Source organism: Callithrix jacchus, chromosome 12 (genome assembly GCF_049354715.1).
Source record: "Callithrix jacchus isolate 240 chromosome 12, calJac240_pri, whole genome shotgun sequence".
NCBI lineage: Eukaryota > Metazoa > Chordata > Mammalia > Primates > Cebidae > Callithrix > Callithrix jacchus.
Genome location: NC_133513.1, coordinates 66,635,370 through 66,652,372, shown reverse-complemented (window position 1 = coordinate 66,652,372; position 17,003 = coordinate 66,635,370). Strand labels below are relative to the sequence as shown.

At 40.3% G+C, this 17,003-nt stretch overlaps 1 pseudogene; it reads right to left on the bottom strand.

Annotated features, from left to right (window-relative positions):
* Positions 1-6,284: 6,284 nt before the first annotated feature.
* LOC128929177 (keratin, type II cytoskeletal 8 pseudogene) lies at positions 6,285-7,846 on the bottom strand (annotated as a pseudogene).
* Positions 7,847-17,003: the final 9,157 nt, after the last annotated feature.

The following is a 17,003-nucleotide window of genomic DNA, read 5'->3' as shown; positions in this document are numbered from 1 at the left end:
ATATCTTGTCATTCTGTGCTTTTGAAATGGTGTGTTTAGCCAATTAACCTTCAAGATTAGTATTGATATAAGTGGATTTGGTCCTGTAATTGTGTTGTTAGCTAGTTATTATGCTAGCTTGTATGTATGGTTGCTTTATAGTGTCTGTGTATTTAAGTGTGTTTTTTTAGTGGTTGGCAAGTCCTTTCCATATTTAGTGTTCCTTTCAAAATCTCTTGTAAGGCAGGTCTGGTGGTAACAAACTCCCTCAGCATTTGCTTATTTGAAAACAAATATTATTTCTCTTTTGCTGAGGAAGCTTAGTTTGGCTGGATATAAAATCCTTGATTGAAATTTTTTCATTAAGAATATTGAATATAGGCTCCTAATCTCTTCTGGCTTGTAGTGTTATACTGAGAAGTCTGTTTTTAGCTTAATAGGGTTCCCCTTGTAGGTGACCTGCCTTTTCTAACTGCCTTTAACATTCTTTCTTTTATTTTGACCTTGGAAAATACGATGATTATGTGTCTTGGGGATGATCTTCTTGTGTAGAATATTGGAGAGACTATGTATTTCCTGAAGTTGGCTGTTCATCTGTCTTGAAAGGTTGGAAAAATTTTTATGGATAATATCTTGAAATATGTTTTCCAAGTTGTTTGCTTTATTGCCATCCCTCTCAGGGATGCCAATGGCTAAGGCTATGAAACAGCAAAGGTGGGGGCCTGTCCTTCCCCCTGGGAGCTCCATATCAAAGAGGCTTAGAACACTGGCAAGAGTGGCTGGTGACCACAGTCTGAAGGTCCTGTTCATTAGGGAGAAGTGGGATCAGGGACCCTAACAGCAAAGATGGTAGCCCACATCTCCCTCTGGGAGTTCCATCTCAAGGAGGTGTAATGCTGCTACCAGTGACTGGCTGGAGTTCCAAGTCAGTAGTTCTTATTCTGCAAGGTGTGATGGAAGTAGGACCTGAAGACTATTGCTTCTCAACCCCCTGGATTCAGCCCCTTTCTTATTGGTATAAACTCCCTGCTTTTCTGGAATTGCAGCTACTTTTGCTGGGAAGTCCAGTTACGTAAAGTTTCCAATGGCTGCTCTGCTGAAACTCCACATAGCTCTGCGTGTCAGACTACAGGACCAGGTGGAGTTGATTTACAAGGGGATCTCTTGACTTGAGGGTTGTAAATATCCTTGGGAGAAGCATGGGTCCCAGGGTTGCTAACTCATTCACTACTTTTCTGGGCAGGGAGGCTCCCCTGGCTCTGTGTCATTCCTGGGTGAGCGTTGTCCTGCCTTGCTTTTCTCTGTTCTCCATGGGTTGAGTTGTTTTCTTGGTGAATCCCAATGTGTATTCCTGATGTTTCATTTGAAGGTGCTATATTTACTCACTGTCTATATTTTTCTCTGTGAAAGTGGTGCACACTAGCTTCTTCTAGTTGGCTATCTTGGTCAGGCTCCTATTGTTTTTTCTTGTAATTTTTGGTTTGATTTGCTCTTGCTTTTCTTATCCTTTAAGATGCATTGTTAGGTTGTTTATTTGTTTTTTTTTTCTTTTTTGATGTAGGTACTAATAGCTATAAACTTTCTTCCTAGTACTACTTTCATGGTATTCCATAGAGTTTGGTATGTTGTGTTTAATTAAGTTTCATAATGTTTATTCAATTTCCTTCTTAATTTCTTCCTTGGGCCAGTGGTCATTCAGGTGCATGTTGTATAATTTCTATGTATTTGTATTGTTTCCAAAATTCCTCTTGTTATTAATTTCAAGTTTTATTCCATTGTGGTCAGAGAAGATGCTTGATAGTATTTCAGTTTTTTAGAATGTTTTAAGACTTGTTTTGTGATCTAATATATTTTCTTTTTTTTGAGATGGAGTTTCGCTCTTGTTACCCAGGCTGGAGTGCAATGGCGTGATCTCAGCTCACTGCAACCTCTGCCTCCTGGGTTCAGGCAATTCTCCTGCCTCAGCCTCCTGAGTAGCCAGTATTACAGGCACATGCCACCATGCCCAGCTAATTTGTTGTAGAGATGGGGTTTCACCATGTTGACCAGGATGGTCTCAATCTGTTGACCTCGTGATCCACCCACCTCGGCCTCCCAAAGTGCTGGGATTACAGCATGAGCCACCATGCCCGGCCCAACCTAATATATTTTCTATTCTTGACAATAATCCGTGTGCTAAGGAAAACAATTCATATTCTGCAGCTGTTGGATGAAATGTTCTATATGTACCTATTAGATCAATTTGCTCCATTGTACAGATTAAGTCTGATGTTTCTTTGTTGATTTTGCCTGAAAATCTGCTGAATGCTGAAATTGGGGTGTTGAAGTTTCCAGCAATTATTGTATTGGAGTTTATCTCCCTTTTTGCTTTATGTATCTGGATACTCCAGTGTTGGCTGCGTGTGTATTTAAAATTGTTGCATCCTTGTGCTGAATTGATCTCTTTATCATTAGATAGTAACCTTCTTTGTCTCTTCTTATAGTTTTTGTCTTAAAATCTATTTTGTCTGATATAACTACTCCTGTTCTTTCTTGGTTTCTGTTGGCATGGAATATCTTTTTCCATCCCTTTATTTTCAATTTTTCAATTTATGTGTATCTTTATAGGTGAAGCATTTCTTGTAGGCAACAAATCAATGGATTTGTTTTTTTTTTAAAAAATAAATTCATACGTCTTTATTTATTTATTTATTTAGAAACAGAGTCTCACTTCATCACCCAGGCTAGAGTGCATTTTCATGATCTCAGCTTACTGCAACCTCCACTTTCCGGGTTCAAGCGATTCTCCTGCCTCAGCCTCTTGAGTAGCTGGGATTATAGGCATGTGCTAACATGCCTGGCTAATTTTTGTATTTTTAGTAGACATGGGGTTTCAACATGTTGGCCAGGTGGGTCTTGAACTTCTGGTCTCAAGTGATCCACCTGCCTAGGCCTCCCAAAGTGCTGGGATTACAGGCATGAGCCATGGTGCCTGGCCAATAGTTGCTAAATTGGTGTTCTTCTTTGGGCAGAGGATGATTAATGGAGCCATCTTGCTCTGCCCCTTTTCTATTCTCACTTTTATATCTTTTCGTGTGTGTTTTGTTGTAACGTCCTCACGTGAATATGTTTTAAATGGGTCCATAGAAGGGAGGCTTTGAGTGTGAGTTCTTGCATGTCTGGGAGTGTCTATTTTGTGCTGAAATTTGATGGATAGTTTAGTATAGAATTATAGGTTGCAAATAATTTTCCTTAGAACTTCAGCAACCTTTCTTATTGTTTTCTAGCATCTAGTGTTGCTCATAGGCAGTCTGATACCAATGGATTCTCATTCTTTGGAGGTAACCCTTTAATGGACACCTGTACAGTTCTTTTTATGTCTTTATCATTTTAATCTTTGGCATGTTTGAGTGTGGGTCTTTCATTTATTAACCTGTGGCTCCTGGTGGGCCTTTTTAATCTGAAGACCAGACCTTTCTTTCAGTGCAGCCTCCATGGTATCTGTTCACTCATCCTGTGACTCTTGTTATCCAGATATGAACCTTATGGATTGATCCTTCATATCTTTACTTCAGTATTTTTGCTTTGAATTCTGGAAAATAACCCTGACTATGTCTTTCAGATTAGGTACATTTTTTTTTTGGCATAAATTTGTAAGGTACAAGTGTGATTTTGTTACATGCACGGATTACACAGTAGTCAAATCAGTGCTTTTAGGGTAGCCATCACCTAAATAATGTAAATTATTCCCAGGTACATTTTTAACAGAATTGAATAACTCAGTTCCTCTGCAGAATTTGTTGTTCTTTGCTTGATTTTTTTTTCAGAAGTGTGTGTGTGTGTGTGTGTGTGTGTGTGTGTGTGTCCTAATTTCTCTGTGGACACCTATTAGCATTAAAACAGTGTTTTTTTTCTTTGTATTACTTCTGTAATACAAGGATTACAGAAATAATTCTTTCAGGATTGATTGTTCTGTTGGTTCATTGTGGACTTTCTCATTTATCTTCTCAGCCATTGTTCTATCTCTAGACCTAGTACATACATATTGTGCTCTCCCCAGCCTAGTGTTTTGGTGCATTTAGACAGAAGTTGTTCAGATATCCAGCAGAGAGGCATGGCTGAAGCCATCTTTCTGTATACCCAGAGTAAGGAAGTGACTAAATGTCATAGCATTTAATTCTGGCAGTCTAACCATTTGTAGAAAAGACCTGTGATCTGTTTTACAATGGGAATCTGTTTGTCTAGACTCATTTTCATAGAAGGTGTTGGGAATCTACATTTATGAAGACCATGAGCTTTAGCTACCATTTTATTAAGAATAGCAGTCATTTATTGAGCACTGCCAGAGACATATGTGGTCTCTTTCTTTCAAACAACTCTGAAAAGTCATTACTATTTATCCATTTTAAAAAGACATGGACTTAGAGAGTTAAGGTAACTCTTCCAGAGTCACCTGGTTAGTACATACAAAACTAGAATTTGAACCTTGGATTTTTGGAGAGGCTCCAAGCCGTTACTTCTAAAGGGCTTCTGTCTATGGCTTGACTAAAGATGAATAAATATCGCATCATTTCAAAAAGTCTCAACTGTTTTCTCAATTATGCAAAAAAAGTGTTTTCAACAGTAGCATTTGGCATAATTCTCATCTTCCCTCATGTACAATACTATTTTAAGAGACCAAGACCTGTTGTTTATTGGAGAAAAGCTGGTATAGAATTTTGAAGGCCTCTCTTGCAAATACAAGGATCTGTTATCTGGTGGAGGGAAAGGGGAAAGGTGTTTTTTTTTTTTTTTTTTTTTTTTTTTTTTTGAAAATGGGACTGAAATTCGAGTGTATCTAAGGGAAAGGGAACTATAGTTAATGAATTAGGGAAAAATACTGCATGAGTATTACTTAAAGTGAAACTTAGACAACTTGGGTAACAAAAGATCCTTATGAAGATCTGCAAGGGTTAATCTTACTGTAATATGTGGGGTCATAGGCCAAGGGGTTCTAGGGTTTATAAAATATAGGTCTATGGGAGAAATGAGTAACCTACTTATCAACTGAAATTCTTATTTTGGACAGCCATCCAAGTATGATGTGTGCTAGCAAAACAAAACAAAAACAGAAATCAAATGAACAAAAATAGGGTGTGTATGGAAATAAAGGGTTAAATGAATTATGATACACACATTAAATGGAATCTCTTGTGCCCACACTCTACTGCCATTTCTACTGGCTACTGCTGTTTCTCTGTGGAAAATCGGGTCCATGCAATTACACCAACAGAAGCCCTGCCATCAATACTTTGGCTTTACTCTTCATTTTGTTATATACTATTTGCAAGCCCACTTCTCCTAGAATCCTCCCGTAAATTCCCATTTCTGCAGCTCTCTTTTGCTAAACTTGGCTCGAACTCCCCCTACTGGCAGACCCCACTGTTACTCTCAAGTATTGTGGATTTCATCATTGCCAAAACTACATGATGTTTGTTAAGTACCAGAAAAAAAAAATTGTCTTTAATTTGATATTCTGTTGGGATAGGCAGAGGACAGTCAAGGATTAAAAGGAAGATTTTTATTAATAGTCGTTCAACCTGTAGAACCCCCCCCCAGATGTTGACTTCCTGTATATATGAGTTTGTTTTGTAATTGCTCAGGATAACAATGCCCTGACAGCCAGCCAAATTAAAATGCATACCCAGAGCTATAATTTTTTAGCTCTAATTAACCGATTCTGTTTCCTTAGATGTAAATGACCTCTTTATTTTGAGATTTGCTATTTAAGGTTTATTCAGTACACATTTTTAAGTAGATTAAAAAACAAATCTATCTAAATATGTTTCAAAGATAAATGCCTGCTACGAGTCTTGTCTTCAGATACTACTCAACAGATTCATGTGTGTTTGAGGCATTATCAGTGGTGTTGGGAGTAGGCCAAGTTTTAATTTCTACTTTATAACCTCTTCTCTCTCTCAACCTTTTTTTCAATGGTGGTGAGTGCGTTCTCAGACAGCAACTCTCCCCTTCTCCAGGACGGAACACAGAGAAGGCGAATGTTCCTTTCACAGATCCCCTTTCCTTAAAGAGCACAGAGCCCCTTGTTTTCAGAAAAAGAAACAGCTGAAAACCAAAAAAATAGAACATAGGTAGCATCCTTTTGTCACTGTCTGGGTGTGTGACTGTTCTATTCTTTTTTTTTTTCCCCGAGCTAGCTGAGATTTTATTTTGGACCAAAAAAAAAAAAAAAAAAGCAATTGAATTGTTTTGCAGCTGGAGGCACGGGCAAGGGGTTCCCCAGGCAGGAAACTCCCTGCTGGTGGGCTGAGGGCTAGGGCTGAGCATCAGGTGGGTCTCCTGTTCCCTGCACTCCCCTGCACAGCAACCTCCCTCCTGGGCTCTGGGGCAGCCTCAGGAGGGGCAGGCTGGGAGGGGCTGTTGCAGCTGTTCACTTGGGCAGGACGTCAGAGGACTTGGACACCAGCCTCCCATCGCGGGTCTCAATCTTCTTCACAACCACAGCCTTGGTGGAACTGGTGCAGCTGAAGGAGCTGGAGTCCATGACAGAGCCAAAGCTGGAGCCCAGGCCGTAGCTGAGGCCGGGGCTTGTGAGGCCGCCATAGGCAGAGCTCAGACCACCTGCATAGACGCTGGTGGTCTTCGTGTGGATACTCATGTTCTGCATTCCGGACTCCAGCTGGCTCTCCTTGCCCTCCAGTAGCTTGCAGTAGGTGGCGATCTCGATGTCCAGGGCCAGTTTGCCACTCATCAGCTCCTGGTACTCACGCAGCTGCTTTGCCATGTCCTGCTTGGCCCACTGCAGGGTGGCCTCCAGCTCCTGCTGCTTGGCATCAGCATCCTTGAGTGCCCGATCCCCGTGCTGCTCAGCATCTGCAATGGTGGCCTCCAGGGAAGCCCTCTGGCCTTTGAGGCCCTCGATCTCAGCCTGGAGCCGGCTGATGTTCCAGTTCATCTCGGAGATCTCAGTCTTCGTATGCCGCAGGTCATCCCTGTGCTTCCCAGCCAGCGTCTGCAGCTCCTCATACTTGATCTGGTATACACTGTCTGCCTCAGCCCGGCTGCGGTTGGCGATCTCCTCGTACTGCGCCTTGACCTCAGCGATGATACTGTCCATGTCCAGGGAGCAGCTGTTGTCCACAGACAGCACCACAGACATGTCGGAGATCTGGGACTGCAGCTCCCGGATCTCCTCTTCATACAGCTGCCTGAGGAAGGTGATCTCGTCAGTGAGTCCTTCCAGGCGAGACTCCAGCTCTACCTTGTTCATGTAAGCTTCATCCACATCCTTCTTGATGAGGACAAATTCATTCTCCATCTCTGTACGCTTATTGATCTCTTCCTCATACTTGTTCTTGAAGTCCTCCACCAGCCCCTGCATGTTGCCAATTTCCGCCTCCAGCTTCAGCTTCTCCTGGCCCAGAGTCTCCAGCTGCTGCCTCAGGTTGTTGATGTAGTTCTCAAACATGTTGTCCATGTTGCTCCTAGCCATGTTCTGCTGCTGCAGGAGGCTCCACTTGGTCTCCAGCATCTTGTTCTGCCACTCCAGGAACTGCATCTTGTCGATGAAGGAAGCAAACTTGTTGTTGAGGGTCTTGATCTGCTCCTTCTCCTGGGTACGCACGGCCTGGATGTTGGGGTCCACATCCACCTTAATGGGGTTCAGCAGGCTCTGGTTGATGGTGACAGCGGTGATGCCTCCCATGACTATGCCGCTGGCCCCAGCATAGCCTGTACCCATGCCACCCCGGAAGCCATTGCTGCTCACTCGGGAGAAGCTCGAGGAGCTCAAGTGGGCACTGGGCCCACTCATGAAGGAGTGGCTGCTGAAGGCCCCGGGGACAGAGGTGGACACCTTGTAGGACTTCTGGGTCACCCTGATGGACATGGCAGAGTCAGGAGTGGAGGCAGGCGGGCTGAACCAGGTAGAGATTCCAGAAGGAGAGGATAAGCTGCTTCTTCGACTGTTCTATTCTTGATGTTTTCTGTAGAGTTTGACTATTAAGTAAAAGATTTTCTTTGCAAGAAGTATTTGTTGCATGTCATTGTCCCCAGCGTTTTGTACTTTCTCAAGCAATATAATTTCTTACTTAAATTTTGGTTTTCTGTGTAATAAATTGTATAAGTAAATAAAAAAATGTAAAACTTCTTTTACTTACTTTTGCCCCGGAATACAGATTACTAAAAAGTAATATTTTGTAAAAATAAATGCAGTAGTAAAACTTGGTTAGAAATCATGCTTTTCTTTATCTTTTCTTGTAGAATTGATTGAAACTTTTGCTATAACAAAGAGACAAATAATTAAGCCCAAATGAGCATTTGCTAATAAAATTTTTTAAACAGGCTCAAAAATGTTAATTGTAATATTAATATTAATTAATCAAAGTAAAACATGGCCAACAATATGACTTCCATGTAGCATTTCTGCTTAGCAAGGTAAGGTGTGCTGGTGATAAATACTTAGAAATACTCTGGCCCCAAAAAAGGTTTCTTAGGTAGAAGGAATTCCACCAGAGGCAAGGATGCAATCTTTGTCTGCGATCAAAAAGCATTCTTATAGGCTGGGCATGATGGCTCATGTCTGTAATCTCAGCACTTTGGGAGGCTGAAGTGGGTGGATCACCTGAGGTCAGGAGTTCAAGACTAGCCTGGCCAACATGGTGAAACCCCATCTCTATTAATAGCCAGGTGTGGTGGCAAACACCTGATTCCAGTTACCCAGGAGGCTAAGGCAGGAGAATCACTTGAACCTGGGAGGCGGAGGTTGAGTGAGCTGAATTGATGCCACTGCACTCTAGCCTGGGCAACAGAGCAAGACTCCCTCTCAAAAAAAAAAAAAAAAAAAAAAAAAAGGATTACAGAACAGACTCTCCTCTGTTTACATAGAATTGATAATTATCAAAAGAATTTTGAATTACTAAGAAAAACTTATGGTCCATAGACTCAGGGATGGGGAAAAGGTAGATGCTTAACTAAATTCCTTTACTTGGGCCATCTGGAGGTCAGAATGAATTGATTTGTTACATCTGTCTTTAAACCCTGCCTTTTCCTCCTTCTCACATTGCCTTGCATTTTCTGCCCTAGTACTATGCGTGGCTGCTAAGAATGAATGTATTTAGTAGATAATGAGACTAAATGATTCTTTCTTGAAAGTCATTAATCGACAACGCCAGGTTTCTTAGTACAAGGACTTAACCTCCCAAGATCCTCTTTGCACTGTTAGAAAGGCAGGCTGTTACGGGTATTGAAGGTGGTTGCAGAAGAAAACCTGGCCATCAGAAATACTCCAGTGTGGTGTGCAAGAAATGTAAAGAACTAACTAGTAGGGGTAGAAACAGTGGAATGAACCAAGGCGCACAGGTCTACTTGTTACACTAAGTAAGTGTGAAGTACATCGTTTTTTTCTTTCTTCCTAGCATTTGTGTTTTGGAGGTTTTGTTCCTCCTCCACTCTGTCATTCTGGTGGGATTGCCAATCGTGGGACTTTAGGGAGTGGGATGGGTGGTAGGCATCTGACCCAAACTAAGCCAATCAACATCGTCTTTTTGAAGTTCGAAACTTTAGGGTTTATGCTCAGTCAGAAGATGTATAGAGTGGGCCATCTGGTGGTTGGAGCCAAAAGCAACTGTTCCTGAATTTCTGCTCTACAGGTGCCTGCAGTGACCCTGACTCCTGTCCTTCCTATGGCTGTTGTGTTTGGTTATTCCTTTACAACTCTGAACTGCACAGAATATTTCCGATAAACCTCTCTTTCTTGTTTAAATTAGCAAGACCAGGACCATCGTTTAGCATTTAAAAACCCAATGGATACTTTCAGACATAACAGCAGTTTCTGGTAAATTTGTTGCCTACAGGAGAGAAAGAAACTATGCAGTTCTGTGCTTCTAAATTGTCAGCAGTTGATCTGCAGGCCTGCGCTTGGCATTGAATCATCTTAGGTTTCATATCATGTAGTCTTTGTAGATCCAGAGCTCAGTCAGTGAGATTGGAGGCTAGTAAGGCAGCGAGGGGTAGCACAGTGTTTCACAAAATGTATTGTGAGAAACATTAAATGCTTGAAAAACTCTGCAAACAAACATCAAAAGTCACCTTGTATGTGCTTCTCAGAGATTTACACTGCTATAAATGTAGCAAAGTCTCCGATGAGTTGTATGAAAAAGAAAATTGTTTAACCCACCATTTTCAAAACCTCTTAACGGTAGAACCCTTATTTCACAGAATGTTTCTTAATATCTCTTGGGATGAGGACTTTATGAAACACATTTGGGGAAACACAGAAGTAGAGGAATTAGAAAACCCAGGTTTTGGATATTTAAATGTAATACCTATTTGGCAGTGTGTCAACAAATGTTACTTTATTGTCTTATTTACCAAAATAGTATTTTATTATTAGTTATGTGATTAAAAATACTTTGTAGTATTTTACTGGGACCTTAATTGGGTCACTGAAATAGGTATTTAATAAAATGGCTTATATGATTTAGATACTGATCATGAAAACTCCTTTTTTCCTGAAGGGAGGACAGATAAATTCCTTCCAGGATAACTAGCCAAAAGAATACATGCTTCACTTTTATTAATCCGTGCATGTATTTTAAAATCTGGGACTTTGAGTGAGTTCATCACTTCTTAATGAAAAAAAGTACCTTTTAATTAGTTAAAACAATAGTTCTCAATCTGGGGCAATTTTGCCCTCAGAGGGACATGTGGTAATGTCTGTTGATGGTTTTTGTTGTCACAACTGATGGTGGTAATTCTACTTGCATGCAGAGGGTAGAGGGGATGCTGTGAACATCCTACAATAGGATGACAGCCCCTTCATAAAAAAAAAAAAAAAAGATGCTTGGCTCAAAACATTAATAATAGTGCTGAGATTGAGAAACCGAATAATACACATTCTCCTTGAGAAGCAATAGTCTCACACCAAACCTAAATCAAGATGGAAATAGAAAATCCTTTAATGCATTTCCATATTCCTAAACCATAAGACATACTCCTTATAAGCAGTGCTATATTTGAGAGCTTAAGTCTATTAAGCCATTAACTGAAATCTTAGCTGTGTATGTTGGGACCTCATTTTACCTGAAAAAATATCCTGAATAGATTAGATGAGACAATTGAAATATTTCCTGTGACATTATGATTCATGAAGAATAGTCCTAAGCCTGGAAATTTTAAATGTAAAATAAACAATCTTCGGGCTTTGGCACTGGGGGCATGTAACTGTGAAGAGAAGGTGTGCATCCAAAGATGTTGGCTCTCTGTGCCTGGAAATGTCTGGTAAGTCGTGCAGTGATCATGAGCCAGGGAATGAATGACTTGTTGTGTCTCCTAGAGAGTCTTCATTAATGCCTATAGTTCTATTCATCCCTTAAATGAAAGCTGTGACCTCAGCCCTCTCCCCAGACTACCCCTATTCTTTGGCCATTTTCCCTCTCTTATTATACTCAACTATTATCTCTATGTGACTGAGAATATCTATCTCAAATCCTCGTCTTTCTCCTGGGCACTGGTTTCCAACTGTCTTTTAGGCATCTCCAGGATAACGATGATGATGCTAATGATAACGATGATAGTAACAATAAACATCGCTAACATGACTGACCTCTTGCTGTGATGGAGGCATTACGCTAAACTCTTTGTTTTCACTAGCTTATTTAACCCTCAGATGCACATGGAGGCTGAGTAACTTGTTCAACATCAAACTAGTATATGGCAGACTTGGGATTCGAACTCCACATTTCCCTTCTTGGATCAGCATCTCTCTTACATAGTACACTTGCTGTGTTTCCTAAAGTCATAGATGCCATCAACTGACCAGATTTCTTAAATTTTTCTCTCATAGCCTTATATTTACAACCAGCTTCCAAAAATCTGACATCAAATCCATCTTTTCTTTCCCCCACTACTCCTGTGGTCATTGCTCCTACTGCAGATCTTCAGCGCTCCCTATTGGACACATTACAATAACGAAGTGACCTGCTTCTAAACTTCTCTCCATTATTCTTCTGTCACCATGCTTTTCCTTACAAAACCGACATATAGTCACTTTATTTCAGTCTCAAAAACTTCTAACGGCCCCTCCCTGCTTACAGAATAAATAATAAAATCTTCACTCTGGCATTTAAGACTCTCTATGGATGAGGCCCAACTGTGGTATCAGCTACAATGCCCATCCCAGTAGTTTTTATTATTCCTTTGGTCAGATCATGTGTCTTTACATCTTAAATTTCTTGAGGGTAGGGTCTGTATTTCTTCACTCATAACTATAAGGCCAGGACATGGTTCTCTTCGTTGAGAAAAGCTAGCTTATGTTTTCCTTGCACCCATTAAAGCAACACATTGATTCCTTGTTTAGAGAACATAGACAGGGTTTTTGTGGTTTTCAGATTGATTTTTCTTTCCTTTATGTCTCTTTACCCTGGAATATCCATCTTCTTCCCCCACCATTTCTCTAACTACCAAAATCTTTCAAAGCCTAGATTTTGGGCTTCTTCTTTCTTTGAATTCAGAAAAGTTGCAGAATACAAAAATCAATATACAGAAATCAGCAGCATTTTTATATACTAACAACAACATGTCTGAAAAGAAATTAAGGAAACAATCCCATTTACAATAACATCAAGAAAAAAAATGATGGTCAAAGGATACAAAGTTTCAGTTATGCAGAATGAATACGTTCCAGAGATTTACTATACAGCACGGTAACTATAGTTAATAGTGTATTGTACACTTGACATTTGTTGAGACTAGATCTTAAGTTTTTTTTTGTTTTGTTTTGTTTTTAAATTTTTTATTGGATTTTAGGTTTTGGGGTACATGAGCATAGCATGCAAGACAGTTGCGTAGGTACACACATGGCAGTGTGCTTTGCTTTTCTTCTCCCCTTCACCCACATTTGGCATTTCTCCCCAGGCTATCCCTCCCCACTTCCCCCTCCCACTGGCCCTCCCCTTTTCCCCCCAATAGACCCCAGTGTTTAGTACTCCCCTTTCTGTGTCCATGTGTTCTCATTTTTCATCACCCACCTATGAGTGAGAATATGCGGTGTTTCATTTTCTGTTCTTGTGTCAGTTTGCTGAGGATGATGTTCTCCAGATTCATCCATGTTCCTACAAACGACACAAACTCATCATTTCTGATTGCTGCATAATATTCCATGGTGTATATGTGCCACATTTTTCCAATCCAGTCTATCATCAATGGGCATTTTGGTTGATTCCAGGTCTTTGCTATTGTAAACAGTGCTGCAATGAACATTCGTGTACATGTGTCCTTATAGTAGAACGATTTATAGTCTTTTGGATATATACCCAGTAATGGGATTGCTGGGTCAAATGGAATTTCTATTTCTAAGGCCTTGAGGAATCGCCACACTGTCTTCCACAATGGTTGAACTAATTTACACTCCCACCAACAGTGTAGAAGTGTTCCTTTTTCTCCACATCCTCTCCAGCATCTGTTGTCTCCAGATTTTTTAATGATCGCCATTCTAACTGGCGTGAGATGGTATCTCAATGTGGTTTTGATTTGCATCTCTCTGATGACCAGTGACGATGAGCATTTTTTCATATGATTGTTGGCCTCATATATGTCTTCTTTCGTAAAGTGTCTGTTCATATCCTTTGCCCACTTTTGAATGGGCTTGTCTGTTTTTTTCCTGTAAATCTGTTTGAGTTCTTTGTAAATTCTGGATATCAGCCCTTTGTCAGATGGGTAGACTGCGAAAATTTTTTCCCATTCTGTTGGTTGCTGATTCACTCTAGTGACTGTTTCTTTTGCCGTGCAGAAGCTGTGGAGTTTGATTAGGTCCCATTTGTCTATTTTGGCTTTTGTTGCCAATGCTTTTGGTGTTTTGTTCATAAAGTCCTTGCCTACTCCTATGTCCTGGATAGTTTTGCCTAGATTTCCTTCTAGGGTTTTTATGGTGCCAGGTCTTATGTTTAAGTCTTTAATCCATCTGGAGTTAATTTTAGTGTAAGGTGTCAGGAAGGGGTCCAGTTTCTGCTTTCTGCACATGGCTAGCCAGTTTTCCCAACACCATTTGTTAAACATGGAATCCTTTCCCCATTGCTTGTTTTTGTCAGGTTTATCAAAGATTGTATAGTTGTATGTATGTTGTGTTGCCTCCGGTGCCTCTGTTTTGTTCCATTGGTCTATATCTCTGTTTTGGTACCAGTACCATGCTGTTTTGATTACTGTAGCCTTGTAGTATAGTTTGAAATCCGGTAGTGTGATGCCCCCCGCTGTGTTCTTTTTGCTTAGAATTGACTTGGCTATGTGGGCTCTCTTTTGGTTCCATATGAAGTTCATGGTGGGTTTTTCCAGTTCTGTGAAGAAAGTTGGTGGTAGCTTGATGGGGATAGCATTGATTCTGTAAATTACTTTGGGCAGTATAGCCATTTTCACGATATTAATTCTTCCTAACCATGAACATGGAATGTTTCTCCATCTGTTTGTGTCCTCTCTGATTTCGTTGAGCAGTGGTTTGTAGTTCTCCTTGTAGAGGTCTCTTACGTTCCTTGTGAGTTGTATTCCAAGGTATTTTATTCTTTTTGTAGCAATTGCGAATGGCAGTTCGCTCTTGATTTGGCTTTCTTTAAGTCTGTTGTTGGTGTAGACGAATGCCTGTGATTTTTGCACATTGATTTTATATCCTGAGACTTTGCTGAAGTTGCTTATCAGTTTCAGGAGTTTTTGGGCTGAGGCGATGGGGTCTTCTAGGTATACTATCATGTGGTCTGCAAATAGAGACAATTTGGCTTCCACCTTTCCTATTTGAATACCCTTTATTTCTTTTTCTTGCCTGATTGCTCTGGCTAGAACTTCCAGTACTATATTGAATAGGAGTGGTGAGAGAGGGCATCCTTGTCTAGTGCCAGATTTTAAAGGGAATGCTTCCAGTTTTTGCACATTCAGTATGATATTGGCTGTTGGTTTGTCATAAATAGCTTTTATTACTTTGAGATACGTTCCATCGATACCGAGTTTATTGAGGGTTTTTAGCATAAAGGGCTGTTGAATTTTGTCAAATGCCTTCTCTGCATCGATTGAGATAATCATGTGGTTTTTGTTTTTGGTTCTGTTTATGTGGTGAATTACATTGATAGACTTGCGTATGTTGAACCAGCCTTGCATCCCTGGGATGAATCCTACTTGATCATGATGAATAAGTTTTTTGATTTGCTGTTGCAATCGGCTTGCCAATATTTTATTGAAGATTTTTGCATCTATGTTCATCATGGATATTGGCCTGAAGTTTTCTTTTCTCGTTGGGTCTCTGCCGGGTTTTGGTATCAGGATGATGTTGGTCTCATAAAATGATTTGGGAAGGATTCCCTCTTTTTGGATTGTTTGAAATAGTTTTAGAAGGAATGGTACCAGCTCCTCCTTGTGTGTCTGGTAGAATTCGGCTGTGAACCCGTCTGGACCTGGGCTTTTTTTGTGTGGTAGGCTCTTAATTTCTGCCTCAACTTCAGACCTTGTTATTGGTCTATTCATAGTTTCAGCTTCCTCCTGGTTTAGGCTTGGGAGAGGACACAGGAGTCCAGGAATTTATCCATTTCTTCCAGGTTTACTAGTTTATGTGCATAGAGTTGTTTGTAATATTCTCTGATGATGATTTGAATTTCTGTGGAATCTGTGGTGATTTCCCCTTTATCATTTTTATTGCATCTATTTGGTTGTTCTCTCTTTTATTTTTAATCAATCTGGCTAGTGGTCTGTCTATTTTTTTGATCTTTTCAAAAAACCAGCTCTTGGATTTATTGATTTTTTGAAGGGTTTTTCGTGTCTCAATCTCCTTCAGCTCAGCTCCGATCTTAGTTATTTCTTGTCTTCTGCTGGGTTTTGAGTTTTTTTGATCTTGCTCCTCTAGCTCTTTCAATTTTGACGATAGGGTGTCAATTTTGGATCTCTCCATTCTCCTCATATGGGCACTTATTGCTATATACTTTCCTCTAGAGACTGCTTTAAATGTGTCCCAGAGGTTCTGGCACATTGTGTCTTCATTCTCATTGGTTTCGAAGAACTTCTTTATTTCTGCCTTCATTTCGTTGTTTACCCAGTCAACATTCAAGAGCCAGTTGTTCAGTTTCCATGAAGCTGTGCGGTTCTGGGTCGGTTTCTGAATTCTGAGTTCTAACTTGATTGCACTATGGTCTGAGAGGCTGTTTGTTATGATTTCAGTTGTTTTGCATTTGTTGAGCAGTGCTTTACTTCCAATTATGTGGTCAATTTTAGAGTAGGTGTGATGTGGTGCTGAGAAGAATGTGTATTCTGTGGATTTGGGGTGGAGGGTTCTGTAAATGTCTATCAGGTTTGCTTGCTCCAGGTCTGAGTTCAAGCCCTGGATATCCTTGTTGATTTTCTGTCTGGTTGATCTGTCTAGTATTGACAGTGGAGTGTTAAAGTCTCCCACTATTATTGTGTGGGAGTCTAAGTCCTTTTGTAAGTCATTAAGAACTTGCCTTATGTATCTGGGTGCTCCTGCATTGGGTCCATATATGTTTAGGATCGTTAGCTCTTCTTGTTGTATTGATCCTTTTACCATTATGTAATGGCCTTCTTTGTCTCTTTTGATCTTTGTTGCTTTAAAGTCTATTTTATCAGAGATGAGAATTGCAACTCCTGCTTTTTTTTTGCTTTCCATTAGCTTGGTAAATCTTCCTCCATCCCTTTATTTTGAGCCTTTGTGTATCCTTGCATGTGAGATGGGTTTCCTGGATACAGCACACTGATGGGTTTTGGATTTTTATCCAATTTGCCAGTCTGTGTCTTTTGATTGGTGCATTTAGTCCATTTACATTTAGGGTTAATATTGTTATGTGTGAATTTGATACTGCCATTTTGATGCTAAGTGGCTGTTTTGCCTGTTAGTTGTTGTAGATTCTTCATTATGTTGAAGCTCTTTAGCATTCAGTGTGATTTTGGAATGGCTGGTACTGGTTGATCCTTTCTATGTGTAGTGCCTCTTTTAGGAGCTCTTGTAAAGCAGGCCTGGTGGTGACAAAATCTCTGAGTACTTGCTTGTTCGCAAAGGATTT